This window comes from Thamnophis sirtalis, unplaced genomic scaffold, assembly GCF_051295495.1.
Source record: "Thamnophis sirtalis isolate CommonGarterSnake01/CBP01778 unplaced genomic scaffold, rThaSir2_p1.2 scaffold_4, whole genome shotgun sequence".
Classification (NCBI taxonomy): Eukaryota; Metazoa; Chordata; class Lepidosauria; order Squamata; family Natricidae; genus Thamnophis; species Thamnophis sirtalis.
In genome coordinates this window covers 84,636,697-84,654,259 of record NW_028261384.1, presented here as the reverse complement: position 1 = coordinate 84,654,259, position 17,563 = coordinate 84,636,697, and positions in this window count along the sequence as shown.

The window sequence follows — 17,563 nt, the reverse complement described above, 5'->3', positions numbered from 1 at the left end:
TTCTGCCTGGTGAGGGCTTACACCGGGTGGTCTTTTGTGTTGTTAAATGTCAATGTAAACCAATACAGGCTGAGTTCTTTGCATACCAGGAGGGCACGAGGTAACTTGGTGACACAATCTTCACCATCTGAAATCTGGACATGAAAAAAATACGATCAAGTAATACAGCTAAAAGGCAAGTATTCTTGACTTTGGTAAAGCAAAGATGTAAAACTTTGTGGTGAACAGTTTTCCTCAAATATTAGTCTGCAATACTATGTTGATCCCATTTTGATTTGAGATCTGCACATAAACATGCAATTCCTCTCTGTAGTTGTTATTTCATCTGAACTCATGCATGTGTGTCTGCATGACTTGGTTTCACACAAAGAAAAAGGGAGGGGGGAGGAAAGGGGAAAGTGCGTACCTATTTGCTAGATGTTATTGCTATACTATATTTTACAGTAAAAGTAGCACTGACTTGCTTGTCACTGGTTTCCTAAACTCATCGACCTTAAAGGGCTGACACATGGTTGCTTCAAAATCTGTCCCTAGCTACCAGTGCTTGGATATGATCTCTATCTACCCTATGACTATGAAGATACATAGAAGTATAGCCAGTTGAGGCTGTCTTTGAAGCACTCCAAAACATGCCTTGCCCTTTTAAAATGCTTTGTATATAATATTTTAACATGTTACTTGTACCACTTTAGATCTAAACCAGGGTGTCAAACTCAATTTCATTGAGGGCCGCATCAGGGTTGTGTTTGACCTTGGAGGTGAGAATGGCCAGGGTGGATGTGGCCAGGGTGGGCATGGCCAGCTCCACATCACTCATGTCAGGACGCTTGTGGTGAACCGAAAGCTCTGCCAGCGAAAATGGGCTCCTGTGTTCTGTTTTTGGGTGCGACGGCTTGCTGCAACCCTCTGCAAACGGAAATGGAGCTTGCGAGGCCTGCGGCTCTCCCTTCATGATACATTGCAACTTTGAAACTAGTGGGAGGGGTGGGGGTAAAGAATTATGATTATTATACATAACAATATGAAATCACATTTGGCAATTATTTAGCTGATGTTGGCTCTCATACATACTGGATTTTTCCTAGGAGTTTGGAAGTTGTAGGAAAGAGCATGGTGACATAATGGTTAGAATGCAGTATTGCAAGCAAACTCTGCCCACAGCCTGCAGTTCGATCTTGATTGACTCAGCCTTCCATCCTTTTGAGGTCGGTAAAATGAGTATTCAGATTGTTGGGAGGCAATGTGCTGACATTGTAAACTGCTCAGAGTGCTGTAAAGCCCTGTGAAGTGATATAGAAGTACTATTGCTATCTTTTTGCCTTTTAAAATATTCCTCAAAGTATTTCATTCTTTGGGGAAGGGGCTTCCCACAATTCTGTATTCAAAATTTGTTTGTTAACCATCATAGAGCTTTGTAAAATTCAGAAGTATTCAAACATATTATGAATCATATTGGAACATTATGGAAGTACTGATTTTGCTAGTTCTACCATTTCATATGTTACTACTGTACTTGGAAAGCTTCTGAAATTCTTCTGAGTTGCTGTTCTTCATTTTCTATGTGCATTTCTTGAAGAATAGCCATGTTTATGTTATTATTCAGTAATATTTGGAAACATATTGGTTCTTGGATCTGCTGAACCCTGATTTGGCAAATTAAAATGATATCCCCAATCTCTCTTGTCATTTGGGTCTAAAAAGGTCCATTTTTTGTTTTCATTTTTGTTGCCATGTATCTTGAAACCCAGGAAAGTCTACAGAGTAATCTGGCTGCCAACTGTTGCTAGTTCATTTAGTTCATGCTATTGCATTATCGAGGGTACACCACGAGCAACCTAGAAACTAAGGAGAAATTTCCAACACTGAGAAAAAATCAGTGGAATGGCTTGCCTTCAGAAGTTATGGGTGGTCCATCATTGGAGGCTTTTGAGTAGAGACTAGACAACTGCTTGTCTAGAATAGTATAAGATCTCCTGCTTGAGCAGGGGTTGGACTAGAAAACTTCCAAGGACCCTTTCAATGTTATTCTGCTATTCTGAAATATCTGAAAGTAATTTGCTTCAAAGTGTGCTCCTATGCAATTATTTTGCTGAACACTAGAGACCAGACTTGTGCAACATGGTTCCTTTTTATCTTAAGTTCTCATTACTATTAACCTGTCTTTTTCTTCTTATCTTTTCCAGTACTGCAGAAACTTACCTTGGAATATTAAGGCACAGATCACAGCTGGAAAAAGCAAAGCCAGCCTAAATGTTTTTTACATCTCCAAAACATAATTCAAACAACGTGTATCTTATCTTTCTTCTGGATAGGTAGATAAGGTTAGCTTTTAATTTTCACAGAAATCTTCAGCCACAATGTTCAATAAAAACCACAAAAGTGAAGTGAACACAGTGAAAGAACTGATACATTGTTTTAGTAGCAGGCAGAACAGAATCTCTATTTGCAAAATGTTAGCGTTGTACAGGGAAATCACAAGTCTTTAATACAGTTGAAATTTCTTTAGCACTTACCAAATGAAATGAAGAAGTGTCATGAAACTTAATTGGATTAGACCTTGGGTTTTTTAATGTGTCTAAATAAAGAAATAAAAACATCAACTTTGATTAACACTTCTCAGTTTCATATCAAGACTATTACAAGCATCCTGTCATAAGCCAGCAGCCTACTTTTGTTGCCCTCTTTTAACTCTCTTAAGAACAGGTGTGTTTTGCTCACAACTGCTTTGCAATATTTTTATTGGCCTCTGCTGCTATGGCTGCTTTTAGATGTAGCTTTAAGTTTAAATTCAGAATAATAGGTATGTAATTTTATGTATGTCAGGGCTATCAATATACATAATATTACAATAATAATAAGCTGGATGAGTTTGGGCCAGTCATTGTTTCTCAGACCAATTGACTCCACAAAGTTGTTGTGGGGAAAATAGGAGGAAGAAGTACTAGGTGTGTTCACCACTTTATTACTTATAAAGTAATAAGGGCAGGATATAAAACGAACAGTAGTAATGAAATCTTTATTCCAAGAAATTTTAAGATTCCTTCTATAGTCAAGATTGCTGCTGTTGTTGTTTAGCACTATGCTCCTGTGTTTCCAGAGTATTGTGAGTTTGGGAATTTTCCCAATTAATTTGAAAAATTAATTTTTGGATCTAAAAGAAGGCACTAAAAGACGCTAAAGAAAGATTTGCAGCATTTCTGTCAGACTTGCCCCAGTCTAATCTCCTAGGAAAGTAATTCTCCATTTCACTGAAACGAAAAGGCACTTTTGTTAAGAGATGCTGATTGCAATAAAGTGAAGCGTAATCTAAAATTCCTGTGACTAATACAGAACTAAATCCCTGGTTTTTCCTAGCCCGTTCCCCGTGATCCATCTGTGTGTAGCCAATCCAGCACTGCTGAGATGTTATGGGATACGCTAAGGTATTTGGGCTGGTGAAATTTCATTCTCAGGGCGAATAGCCTTGAGAATGCCCGTGTACCAACATGGATTCCAAACTACTCTGTTTTTCAATCGTCACTTCCTCCCTTTCCAATTTCCCATTATAAAGGTATACAAATTCACAGCATTTGTTTTCCTATCCCTTTCTTGATTGATGATGTTAGATCGGCGAGAGTAAGTGACTGTGCTCTGCCGGCTGGGCTGCTGGAGCTCACCTTTTAAGGAGCTCCAGCAGACCAGCTGGCCAATGACAGTAATTTAAACTACCTGGGGTTTGGGCAACCAATCCCCAGTAAGCATGTGAAAACATGTAAATTTAACAACGTCCATCCGTAGGTAACACCCCTCCCTTCCTAGAATGAACAATGTCCAATCCCCAGCCTATATAGGTGTTATAGTCTTTCAAGTAGGCAGGGCGTGCCGGTCTCCTATTTGACCTGCGCAGATCACTTGTTCCTGGGAGCTCAGCTGGTGCGGTCAATGCTGTTCCTCCAGCTGCCTGGAAGAAAACTTCTGGAGCTCCTTGGCCCTTGAGGAACTCTGCCCTGGTTCCTTTGGCTCCTGAGATGCCATTTCTTCATGGGATTGCTTTGGACACAGCTACATGTTTGCGGCTCAGGTTGGACAGTCGTCCCTTGATCTCTTGGCTTGGTGGGGCCGGTTCCTGCCCATCTGCTTCCCAGATGGCAGTTGAGCATGCTCTGCAGGGTGGAGACCTGGGGTTCTCCGGAAGTTATTCTGAGCTGGCCGGTGTGGTCCAATCGCCCTGGTTCCTCAGTTCAGCATCCCCCAGACAGTGTTGGAGCTGGTCAATGTGCCTCCTCCAGATTCGTCCATCCTCTAGCTCTACTTGGTACGACTTTGATCGTGATGGCCACGATTCGGCCTGCCAGCCAAGTTGGCGTAGTTGTGGGCGAATACCTGGTCATTTATGTTGAACTCCCAGGTTGGTCGAGTGAAATCCAGGGGGTTCTCTGGGTGGTACTGGTCGAGTCTGGACCTCAGTCTTCTCCCCATCAACAGTTCTGCTGGAATTTTGTTGGTGGCCGCATGGGGGGTGATGTGTTGGGTGACAAGGAATTGGTTGACCTTTTCCTGCCAGCTTTCTGGTCCCATATGGGTGAGGGTTTCTTTTGTGAGCCTCACCATTCGCTCGGCCTGTCCATTGCTCACCAGATTGAATGGAGCGATGAGAACATGCTGGATCTCTTGCTCTGTGAGGAATGCCTCCATCGTCTTGGCGGTTAGTTGTGGGCCATTGTCGGAGACCAGGGTGTCAGGTAGGCCATGGGTTGTGAAAAGTTTCTGGAGAGCTCTGATGGTGGCTTCTGCTATGGTTGATTGCATGATAATGACCTCCAGCCATTTGGAGTAAGCATCCACCATGATCAGGAACGTCTGCCCTTTCACTGGTCCTGCAAAGTCGATGTGGATGCATGACCATGGTCCCTTGGCTGCTTCCCACACTCGCATGGTTGCCCAGGGTGGGGCTGGTTGTGTCTCCTGGCAGTGGCTACCCACTCCGTGATGTCCTTATCCGTATTGGGCCACCAGATGTAGCTCCGGGCTAGTGCCTTCATCTGTACTATCCCTGGGTGACCCTTGTGGAGGGCTTCCATGGCTTGCCTTTGCAGCCTCTGGGGTATGATGACTCTCTCCCTCCACAACAAGCAACCTTTGATAGTTGATAGTTCTGCTTGCTTACTCTTGTAGCTCTGGAACTCCTCACTCAGCTTTTCCTGTGGCCACCCCCTCAACACCCAGTTCAGAATCGTTTGCAACCCTTTGACCTTTTATGTATGCTCGACAATGTCCCTGGCGGTGACCGGGCTGGCTGGGTTGATGTTGATTAGCAGTACCGTTGGGGTCTTCCACCAGCTCCGATAATAGGCAATGGCTGAGTGCATCGGCATGGCTGATGTCCTTCCCTGGGCAGTGGATCAGCTTGTAGTCATACGCCGTGTGGAAAATGGCCTATCTGGTCATCCTTGGGGACATGTATGGTGGGGTTTGTTGGTTCCCGGCGAGGAGCCCCAGCAGTGGCCTATGATCCGTGATGAATTCGAAATGTCTGCCATACACATACTCATGGAATCTCTTAATCTCTGCAACTGCAACCAAAGGTTCCTTGTTGATCTGGGTGTGGTTGCGTTCAGCTGGGGACAAGGTCTTGGAGTAATAGGCTATGGAAGCCTCTGATCCATCCAGTAGATGATGACTGAAGACCGCTCCAACTCTGAAGGGGGAGGTGTCACAGGTGATCTGAACTGGCAAAGTATGGTTGAACTGGATGAGCACGCTGTTGGAAGATAGAAGCTCTTTTATCATTGTGAAGGCCCAATCTTCCTTCTGTCCCCAGGTCCATGGTGCTGTCTTTCCCAGGAGCTTGTGCAGTGGCTCAGCAACAGTGGCCTTCTGTTGTAAAAAAAAACTACAAAAGTTCAATAGTCCTAAGAAGGCTTGAGGTGTTTCTAATGGCTTTTACTTTGCTGTCAGTGGGATGGATGCCAGACCCGTCTATGAGGTATCCCAAGAACTCTATCTGCCTCACACCGATTTTAGACTTCTTTGGTTTCACTTTAAGTTCCTTCTCCCTGAACCTCCCCAAAGTCTTGTGCATGCATTCCATCAGCTGCTCTATGGAGTCCCCTGAGATGAATGCATCTTCAAAGTATGGCACCACCCCTGGGATTTCTTGCAGTAGCCGCTCCATTAAACACTGAACCAGTCCTGGGGCTACGCTGACTCCAAACTGCAATCTGGTGCATTTGAAAGCCCCCCCTTGTGGGTCACAATCATCTGTACTTCTGCGGTGGCTTCGTCCACAGGCAATTGTTGGTATGCCTGGGCCAGGTCCAGTTTGGCAAATATTTTCCCACTTCCTAGGTAATGCAACAGATATTGCAAACTGGCACTGGATACACGCTTTGCTGTAAGGCCTTATTCAGCATACACTTGTAATCTGTGCAGAGGCAGATGGAACCATCTGGCTTCATGAGGGTGACTATTGGGGTTTCCCATACTGCGTGGTCAGTCAACACAATGATTCCTTGGGCAGTTAGTTTGTCCAATTGATCATCCACCTTGGGCCGTAGACCAAAAAGGACCCTTCGGGATTTGAGCCGGATGGGAGTTACATGGGGATCTAGGTTAAATGAAATGGGTTTCCCCGTATATTTACCTAGGCCCCCATTGAAGTTGTCCATGAACTCTGCCAGTAGCCGATGCAGGTCGTGGGTTGAGATTCGATGCAGGCCAGTGATGTCTAGCCCCAGGGGCTTGAACCATTCCACTCCCAGTAGGGATGGTAGGTGGCTGGCGATGACCATAAGGGGTAGACAGCCCTGGAATTCATGGAACACCACCTCAACCTCCATTGTTCCTAGGACTTGGATCTGGTTCCCCTGGTAGTCATTGAGCCGGACATTTGGTGGTTTGAGGAGCTTCTTGCTGGCTGTTGGGTTTAATTTCTTAATGGTCTGCTAGGACACGATCGTAAAATATGATCCTGTGTCCAGCTCCATCTTGCATGGTCCCCCTTCAATGGTCACAGTGGCATGGAACTTTTCTCCTTCGTAGGCATCTGAGTGGCCCACAGTGGTGTGATGGATTTCCCTCTGGGCTTGGTACTGTTCCTCTCTCAGCCTATTCCGTTATTAGCAGGGTCATGGGTTTTGTCTCCTCTGCAGAGCTGTGGATTTTGGATGGGATGGGGTGGGCTGGGATGCTCTGCACGCCTTGGCAATGTGGCCTTTCCGCTGGCATCTGTGGCAGATAACTTCCTGGAAATGGCACACCGCTCTTGAATGGAATCCCATGCAGTCTGGGCAACATGGCTGCCTGCCCTCCCAAAAAGGTTTAGGAACTGCTGCCAGAATTTTGATGTGAATTTCACTCTGCGGTCAGAAATTATTTGTTGCAGAGTACTGTGTAGCCTATAGACATGGTGGATTAACAGCTGAGGCAAAGTAAGGGCAGAATAAATCTTTTGGCAGAGCACAAAATGCACTAGTTTAGAGAACAAATCAGCAATCAGCCAGATTACCGTGTTACCTGAGCTTCTGGTAGCTCTACTATGAAGTCCATAGAAATTTCCTTCTAGGAGGCATTAGGCTCTATGATTGGTTGGAGGACTCCTGGTGTCTTCTCTGTTTCTTTGTCATTGCTTTGTTTATTGCTCTATTATTTTAATTCTGTTTGTGCTCCTTTCTTTTTCTTCCTTTTTATTATTGTAAGCCATGTGGAGTAACCCCATAGTGAAATAGGCGGAAAATACATTTATCAAATAAATATTTACAACCCATTTTCAAGGTTCTGACAGCAACAACACATCCACATGCTGCATTTTTGGGTGCTTGACAACCAGCTTGCATTCACATGACCACGATTTTCAGGGTGTTTTGCTGGTTTCTAGTGTTTACTTTGGGTTTTCAGCAAAAAACATCCATTGGAGAAAACAGATTTGTTTGTTTGTGTTTACAATTGTGAGCTGTGGCATTCACTTAATCACTGCTGCAAAACAAGTTACACATTGGTCGCAATCACATGGTGACTTGCCATGACATATAACCATAATTCCATGCTCAATTATGGTCATAAGCTAAGAACTATCTGTACAGACTGGTTTTACTCACCCATCTACAAGCACATTTGGGAAGAGGCACTGGCTGGCGGTCGGTAGGCCAATTTCTCTGTCCCACTGATGGTCTATTTATGCCACCTTTCTTCATTCTCCTTAGTTCTACGGAGGTACATCAAATAAATTAAGACACAAATTAATTAAGGTTTCAAACTACAGCACTTACTGTATTATGAAACAGCTAAATATTAAATATTAAGACCAAAAAGTTCTTCTGTTAAGTTTTTAAAAACCATACTTCAGGACTGAATATAGTTTTGAACATGTTTGCAGAAATGCAGAGGCAGCATCAAAAAAAAAAATCCTTTGCCTAAGTTCAGTGCCTCAGCACTCTTAGAAACTTCTGAAAGGCATGTATGGTCCCATCTCTAAATCTGAATGGATTTGATCCTGTAAATGTGTGCTGCCCTTTGCATGGGTCACATAACCTCTCCCTTCAACAGGTAGTTGAAGAATGCTCTGAGATTATCAGAAAATTCTTTTCTGTTGCCTTTTGATAGGTTTTAAGTTGTCGTAAATGTCCTAGATGAAGCAGCAATCAAATTATTTGCTCTTGGACAATGCTACAACCTGAGACTTTCTCATCATTTTATATTTTGGATGAAAGAATCAAAATAAATGATGACTGACTGATTGAAAATAATGAGTCGATAGAAAGTTTGGTTAAACTTATTGACAAATCAAGTTTCTTTATTAAGAGCCAATTACTGTGTTGCCGACATTCTATGAATGACATACTCTAAAAACTATTTTTTTATTTCAAGGGGAATCCTAACTAATTGATTATTTTTTATTCATTTCAGTCGTTCCTATACAGAATTTAAAATGATAAATGGTATTTATGCAAGTGGTTTATTATTGTAGAAAGTTAGAACCCACCCCACTCCTAGAGAAATGAAATATTTTGAGAAATATTAAAAAGGCAGAATATTTCCCCTAAAAAGAGAAGTAAAAACTCAACAGAGGCAGAAACTTAGCTGCCCCAACCTTTGTGAATGAACCATTAAGGCCTGAGCCAGTCTATTCTACATAACAAAGACCTCCCCCTTTAGCTCCAGGATGATGGGATTAAGGCAGGGGCCTCAGAACATTATAGTATTAGCCAGGGGTGAAATTCAGCAGGTTCTGACAGGTTCTGTAGAACCGGTAGCAGAAATTTTGAGTAGTTCAGAGAATCCGAAAATACCACCTCTGGCTGGCCCCAGAGTGGGGAGGGAATGGGGATTTTCCAGTATCCTTCTCCTGCCATGCCCACCAAGCCATGCCCACAGAACTGGTGGTAAAAAAATTGAATTTCACCACTGGTATTAGCCCTTTACCCATCTCATCACATGGCACCTGGGAAGATTACATTATCACCCAGCAAGTCAAGCAAGCCTGGGAGACGGCTTACACAGTTGCCCCTGCATGGCCCCATGGGAGCCTGACAACCAGTTAGAATACAAGCTCAAGTTCAAAGCCCAGAGAGGGCATAAAACCAAGGACTTTCAGCATCTCTGCCGTTTTCTGCTCAGGAACTCAAGCCATGTGATCCTGTCCACCATTAGACCATCTTTCCATGTTTCCAGTGTCTTTCCCCCCACTTGGAACTGAACCCAGAAGGACATTTCTTCCAACAGTATCATAGAATCAGAGCTGGGAGGCATCAAAAATATCATCCAACATAACTCTCTTCATCATGCGGGCTCTTTAGTAGAAGATTGCCATTATAGGATCCTAACAGACAGAGATCCAGGATTGTTGTTTCTGTGCAACTCATGGTTATTAAGCCAGCATTGAGGCAATTCAGGTACTACTGATCACTCTTATGATAAAAACTTCATTGTTAAAGCTTAATTTCTCCATTTGCTTCTTAGAGGAACTACAAATTGGAAAGTGATATGGAAGTGTGTAAATTTCTAATCCTGAAGCTGCCATAGTATATTTACACTTTTACAGTAGACTCCCTAGACTACTGTAAAGCATTTTTCATTTCATTTATTTTTGTTTTCAATATTTTAATATTTCTAGGAGCTTGGAATTATACCCAGACTTCCTACAGTACTGTACTGTAATTCCAACAATGATATAAAATAGACTAGCTTGTACTATTGGCAAAAAAAAAAAAAAAAATGTCCAGGGCCTCCTAATCTAAATCCAGAGTCCTTATCCTGATTTCATTCTTCAAATTCATCTTTGGTGAAAGAAAGAGGGACTTCTCACAGTATCATAATACCCAAGAAAAGCAAGGCAGTTAAGTGCAATTGAGTAACTCTCATACAGCTATTTTTTTATCTTGCTGAATGAGCAACAGGGTATTTAAAAGTGTGTTAGGTAATAGGATTACACCATGATGATAATCCTCAAGGCTTTAATTTTCCCAAGAGCACAAGAAAAGTATGTGAAAGAAGTTCTACAGCTGCTCCTTTCCCTATCCAGGAGAAACCGTGTGCAAACACCTACAGTTTTCAAACGTTTCCGTCTTAACACTTGATCCTCTAAGCACTTGTCTAGCATGGTAATGGTTAAAACTGAGAGGTCCATCTATTCTGAGTCTTCATGTATGTTCATATGTTAGTAAGGAATTGTCCACAGCTGCTGCGAAAGAAGATTTAGAGCAGAGACAAACACAGTTGTAATGAAACAATACATTAGTAGCTTCTACATAATTAGCAATATTCTCCATATTTCACTTTTGCAGTTGTGGGTTATTAACATTTTCTCATAGCCAAAAGATTCATGATTGTTCAGTTAGCTAATCTCCAAGATCCTCTGCTATTACTAAATAAACAATGATGTCATGGAAATCAGAGCTCCCTGCCATTATCAAGGTCTTTAAACCACCACAAAGTATATATCTGGTTGATTAACCATGCAGCTGGAAGAGATTTCAGCTTCATAAACTTTTTACATCATTGTATTTTTCTTTATTCCCAAGGCACCTATTTATTGCAGAAAATCCTTCTGTGTATTAATGACAACAGATTTCATAATTAGAATATATGTGTGATTTTGGTAAACAGGATATCCAGAGTGTGTTTTATTTTTCAAGGTCCATCTTATTTCAAAACACATTTGAAGCTGGGAGAATAGCTGCTAATATATTTCTTCCACTAATGGCAAAAATAGGATCATTAGCATCATGTGACATATCATGACTCCCCCCCCTTCATTAAACTGAGCATGGGCATGGCCAGCACCTGATGCATGCAGCCCACAAGTTTGACAGCCCTGACTTAGGGGTTGCAAAACCTAGATGACCATTAAAGTGATATAGAAAACAAAAACTCTTTGCAGTCTGTAGTAGCTCCCTAGATTTTTGCTGCCTAACAATTTGATATGTTAGAATTCACAAGCACAGTTACTCAGGCTCTGGAACCAGTTAAAGTGGAAACTGCAAGGACATGATAGCGGTAGATAAATTACAAGTATTCCTCAAATTATGCCAAGTTACTTATTCAAAGTTACAATGAACTCAAAATAAGATATTTATAACCTGGATTCAGAAGTTTGGACTGGCTCTCCCGAACCAGTAGTAACTCTTATGTGCAGTTTGGAGAATCAGCAAATCACACAACTGACTGGCCCCTCCCCTCCCACTCCTTTTTGCGTCTCACCTGCCTTGGGCCTAGAGTAACTCCCATGGCATAGCTGCTGATGCTCTCTGGACTGGTTCCCTCGCTTGCCTCGACCACGTGGCCAAATTGATTTCTGTCTGGTGAGCCTTTCTTCGCTCACTCGCCCAGCTTTCTCCCATTCGGCCACTTTTCATCTGGCCTAGATGGTAAGGCCAATGGCAGGGGAGGGGGGAACAGCGAGGCTCAGCCGGCTTTCAGACTCACCTCTGAGAGCCACTTGCCTGCTTCCTGGAAGTGGCAAGTCACCCCAGATGCATGACCTAAGGTGGAGGGGAGGGTGAGTGAGTGGTAGCTGACACCCGGGCACAAAAGGAGGCCAAGCTTTGCCATGTTGTCCCTGAGGCAGCCCTTTCAGCGAACGAGTAGGTCCAGAGCAGATCTCCCTCCTGTGGTATGCTGCTTTTCCCGTTTAATTTTGGAGTTGCCCGGTTGAGGGCAGCCTGCCACATCCAGGCTTGGCGGAACCCCCACCCTCCACCCCAAGCAGTGATCCCTGCCACCGTGTGAGCCAGACAATCTAGCCTAAGTCCATTGGGCACTCCTGGTCAGTCCCCCGGGGACCATGAGTGAAGGAACGATTGCCCTTTACCAGTTGGCCTTACCATCTGGTCAGGTTGTGTGAGTGCCTGGTCTCACAGCCCTCTGGAATGGCAGCAGAGGCACACGCCTCTCATCCCAGAAACACTATAAAGCCTCCGTGGCCTCATGTTATGCTACCTGGCTGCCTCGGGAGCGGGCCGAAACTTCTCTTGCTTTTCTCTCCCGCCTCTGCTCTTGCAAATTTCACTGCCTTTTATGTTGCCGCACAGCCCTCCTGATCTTTGACATAGCAGTAGCTCCATAAAAGAGAAAGGAGGCAGACAAAGGGAACCGGGAAGAGAAAAAGCAGCAGAGGTAGGAGAACAAAGCAAGCAAGTAAACCTTTGGCCTGCCCTCTTTACTCCTCCTCGCTCCCAAGTCAGCCGTCTGGAATGGCAGTGGCAGCACACATGGCTGCCTTTCCTCTTGCCATGCGAGCTTTGAGACTGCAGCTCCTTAAAAGTAATCATGCTGTGATGGCAAGGGGGGGGGCACAGGTGGGCCAAAGCAGCGGTAGTGACGGCCGAAGCCTTAGTATGCAGAAGTGAAGCACCTTGCCTTTGCGCTGCTATACTGGTAAATTTGTGCTAGCTGGTGGAGTCCAAGGCAGCCCTTAATTCCTGCCGCTTTAGCTCAGAGCTTGAAGCCATGACTGGGGTCAGTCCTAGCTTTGCTGTGCATCGCAACTGAGAATCTCAAATAAAGCTGAGAATGAACGCTTGTGTTCTAGGCAATCCGGGTGCTGGATAGGCAGCCCCCCCCCCTGCAATGTTCAGTGCCAGAAGTCCTGATGATGAGATGGTATCCTTCAGGCACTTAACTTGGCCACCAATTAGCTCTAGCTCCTCTCTCTGCCTCAGCAGGTGGCTCGCAAAACTTTGGCTAGGCTGCTTGAGAAACAGAGTTTGCAGGGGCATGATCTAGCACCAGGGCTACGACACAAACATTCCCTCAGCGTCCTTCTTTTGGAGGGCTCTGATTGACTCCCCTCTGGCTTCTCCACTTCTCCTCTCACCCCTTAGCCAGTCTGCCAGTAGTAGGAGGTGATTGGGTGGGCTTTATTGCTTTCCAGGCATTTCCTACCAAAACAGCATGCTGCATTTGCAATGGGGGAAGTTGTTTGGGGAAGGCTGCAGGTGAATTGTGTGTGGGGGGGGGGTAGCAGAGAAGCCACTTTCAAGACATTGATTTTTGTGGGGTGGAGAGTCTCCCCCTATTTATGCAGGCTGAAGCATGCTTCCCTTTTCAGTAGCCCGGCGTAGGAAAAATATTTTTTTTAAAAAAACCATTTTTAACTTTCGTGTCCTGGATGGACCCGCCCACTCCACCCATAAGTGCCTATCTGCCAGCAGCATATGGTTTGTACAAAATGAGAGGCTTTGCCTACCCTGGATAGTAGAACCACATCACTCATTAGTGCTAAGGGGCTGAAGAGAAGGCATTGTGTGCCTGCCAAAGTATCTTTCTGACAGTCGCACCTGTAGCAGAGATGAGAATGTCCACTGTCCCTAGCCCCTAATTCTCCATAAGCATTGCCAAATGAGGACCAGTACTGGTAGACTTTCTAAGCCTAAAGCAGAGAGGAAGAGAGGATGGGAGAGAGATATCCAATCCAATCTGTGTGTGTGTGAGAGAGAGAGAGAGAAGGGAAGAGGAGGAAGGAAGGAGAAGGGAGAGGGAGAGAGATGTAGCTTCTTGGGGGTGCATTTTGGAGAAGTGTCAAGAGAAATGCTAAAGCCTTCTATTCAGTGTTCAAGACAAACTACTGTCAAAACTAAACTCTTACAGCATTTCCGGATCCCTGCATGTGGATAGCTGCATTCTTGACAAATAGGCAACAAGTAATCAAAATAGGGAACACCTCATCAAACCCTGCACCAATGTTCCCTCTATTTTTTTTTCAGTGTGAGCGGAAAAGTATAGTGTTTGAGCGGCATATTTTCATGCCTGAGCACCTGAATTTTTTTCACATATGTCACCTAAGACAACAATAAAATCAGTATTATTTGAAACTCAAAGTTATGTTTATTCAAGGTACCCGCTTAATTAAAAGTGTTATATAATATCAGTATCACTTAACAACGCTCCTGCTTAGCAACCAAAATGTTGGCTCAGAAAGTCTGGCATTTGAAGCACGCAAGTCTTAAAGCTGTTGTTACAAGACCCTTGCACCCCTAACCCTTTAGGGAAAAAAAACCCCCAGGGGTCTTCAAACGTGACAGCTTTAAGACTTGTGGACTTCAACTCCCAGAATTCGTCCCTGAGGGGAATTATATATTTGGACTATTTCATAGTTACATTAGAGAACTACATTGTTAGAACTTAGCACAAAAGATACCTTTTATCTGAAAATCCAAATAGAGTAAACCTGCTATTATCCCAGAGCACTAATGTCATTTGTCCCAATCTGTTTTACGAGTCTGTATTAAAATAGATATTTTCACTAAATTTTATAGATCTATATTTCAGGAACCTATCAGAAGTTAGGGCAAGATAAGAGTAGAAGAATGAATTTTGTTGCAGGTCATGGGGATTTTTTCAGCATCTTAAAAGTGGAGTGCATGTGCATTGAACTAGCAATACCCATTTAATAACAAAAGGAAATGGTTGAATTAAATTTGGTAAAGTTGCAAGCGAGCTGTAAAAAGCTTGTGGTTTTTAAAATCATAGAATCAGAAGGGATACTGGAGGTCTTCTAGTCCAGCCCCTTGTCCAAGGCAGGAGTCTTTATATCATCTGAGACAAATGGCCCTCCAGTCTTTTGAAAACCTGTAGCAAGTGAATTAAGATTCCATTGATTTTAATTGTTCTTACTGTCAGATTTCTCCTTATTTCCAGCTTGAGTCTCCTGACAAGTTTCAATTGGTTCTTGTCCTGTCCTCAGGTGCTATTGCTGCCTCCTCCTCCTCCTCCTCCTCCTCCTCCTCCTCCTCCTCCTCCTCCTCCTCCAACAGCACCAACACATTTGCTGCCCAGCGCTGCGGCTGAGGTGAAGCCGCCAAAGCTCCCGCTGGCGCCCCCGCAGCGTTAGGCAGAAATTCGGCAGTGCTGTTGGAGGAGGAGGCGAACCAGCCTGCCACCGCTGGCCACCGCCAGCCCCGCCGCTCTTCCCGCCCCCTTCCCAGCCCCACAGTCCAGCGGTCGCAGCAGAAGCAGCCCCGGGGCTCCGCTGCCGCTCCCCGCATTTTCTGGACAGGGATCCCTTGGAGAGGGGATTCCTTCCTGCGAGACCCCGTCCAGAAAATGCGGGGAGCGGCAACGGAGACCCAGGGCTGCTTTTGCTGCGACCGCTGGACTGTGGGACTGAGAAGGGGGCGGGAAGAGCAGCGGGGCTGGCGGTGGGCGGTGGTGGCAGGCTAGTTCGCCTCCTCCTTCTCCAACAGGCAACAGCACTGCCAGATTCAGTTGTAGCCGCCAGGACTTCCACACGTTTCCTTAAGAAATCTCGTGGCGGCAGATAAAAATTTCTGTGCGGGGTTTTCTTGCAATGTGCGCGGCCGCGCAGGTGCGCACCTTAGAGGGAACAGTGCCCTGCACCAGTTAACAGCAGTGTCCCCCAAGGCAGCGTTTTAGGACACACATTCTATATTTTACATAAACGACTTTTGCGATAATATTATAAGCAGCTGTATCGTCTTCACTGATGATGTAAAACTATTCAACACCACCGACAATGCTGTTACTCTATGTGTCAGAATGGTCAAACAATTGGCAACTCCAAATCTCAACCAACAAATGATCTTCTTACACATTGGCAAAAAAAATCAGAACACCAAATACAAGCTGGTCAGATAGGACCTTGTAGACGACCCTCACTCTGTCAAAAACCTTGGAGTACTCAAATCAAACGATCTAAGTGTCAGAGCTCACTGTAACAGCATTGCCAAAAAGGCATTAAAAGTTGTCAACCTAATTTGTGAAGCTTCTTCTCCAGTAATGTTGTACTGAAAACTAGGGCATACAAAACCTTTGCTAGACCAATTCTAGAATACAACTTGTCTGCCTGGAATCCATACTGTACATTGGATATTAATACAATTGAGAGAGTCCAGAGGTATTTCACGAAAAGAGTACTCCATTCCTCTACTCACAACAGAATACACTATGCCACCAGGCTTGAAATTTTGGGCTTGGACAATCTAGAACTAGAGCGCCTATAGTCTTACCTAAGCAAGGTAAACAAAATTATCCGCTACAACGTTCTACTTGTCAATGACTATTTCAGCTTCAACCACAATAATATATCAGCAAACAATAGATACAAATTCAAGGTAAACTGCTCAAAACTCGAGTGCAGAAAATACGACTTCAGCAACAGAGTGGTCAATGTCTGGAGTGGAATGCCTGACCTTGTTGTTACATCCCCAAATCCCCATAATTTTAACCTAAGACTGTCTACTGCTGACTTCACCCCACTGCTAAGAAGTCTGTAATGGGTGTACGTAAGTGCACCAGCGTGCCTACCGTCCCTGTCCTACTGTCTCCATTTATTTGTACCCATTTACTGTGTTCATATTTATGTTTATACTTATACCTGTTATTTTTTACATGTTTGAAAAACTAAATAAAATAAAATAAATAAATAATAATTTAAAAAAGAGCAATCATCTTGGGATTAAATTCCAAATGAAAATGGGTCTTTGGGGTAAGGGGACATGAAGAGCTTTCAGCTGCAGGTTTCCAAATATCTTATTAAAAGTAATGTCTAGAGGCAGCTCTTTAACTCATTAGTCAAGAATGAGCAAAAGAGATAGTGTCCCAATGAGGGTCTTAGCTATTTAGCTCAGGAATAATAGAATAACAGAGTTGAAAAGGACTTTGGAGGTCTTCTAGTTCAACCTCCTGCTCAGGAAGGGAAACTGAGACTGCCAAATCTGAGGGAAGAGTCTGGGAAAGGTGTCAGAATAATACTTAGAAGGGACCTTGGAGGGGATCTTATATCATTTCAGAGAAATGGCTGTCCAGTCTCTTCTTGAAAACCTCCAGTGTTGGAGCACCCAGAATTTCTGGAGACAAGCAGTTCCACTGGTTAATTGTTCTCACTGACAGGAAGTTTCTCCTTAGTTTTAGATTGCTTCTCTCTTTGTTCATTTTCCATCCATTGCTTCTTGTTTTGCCTTCTGCTGCTTTGGAAAATACATTTCCCCACTTTTTTGTGGCAGCCCCTCAAAACCCTGTTTTGTTTTGGTTTGGTTTTAATCAAATTTTTATTTTTTCCCATCTATAACAACTTACAATCATCACATTAACATTGTTGTGTCATCATACATGTATATATCAATCTTTA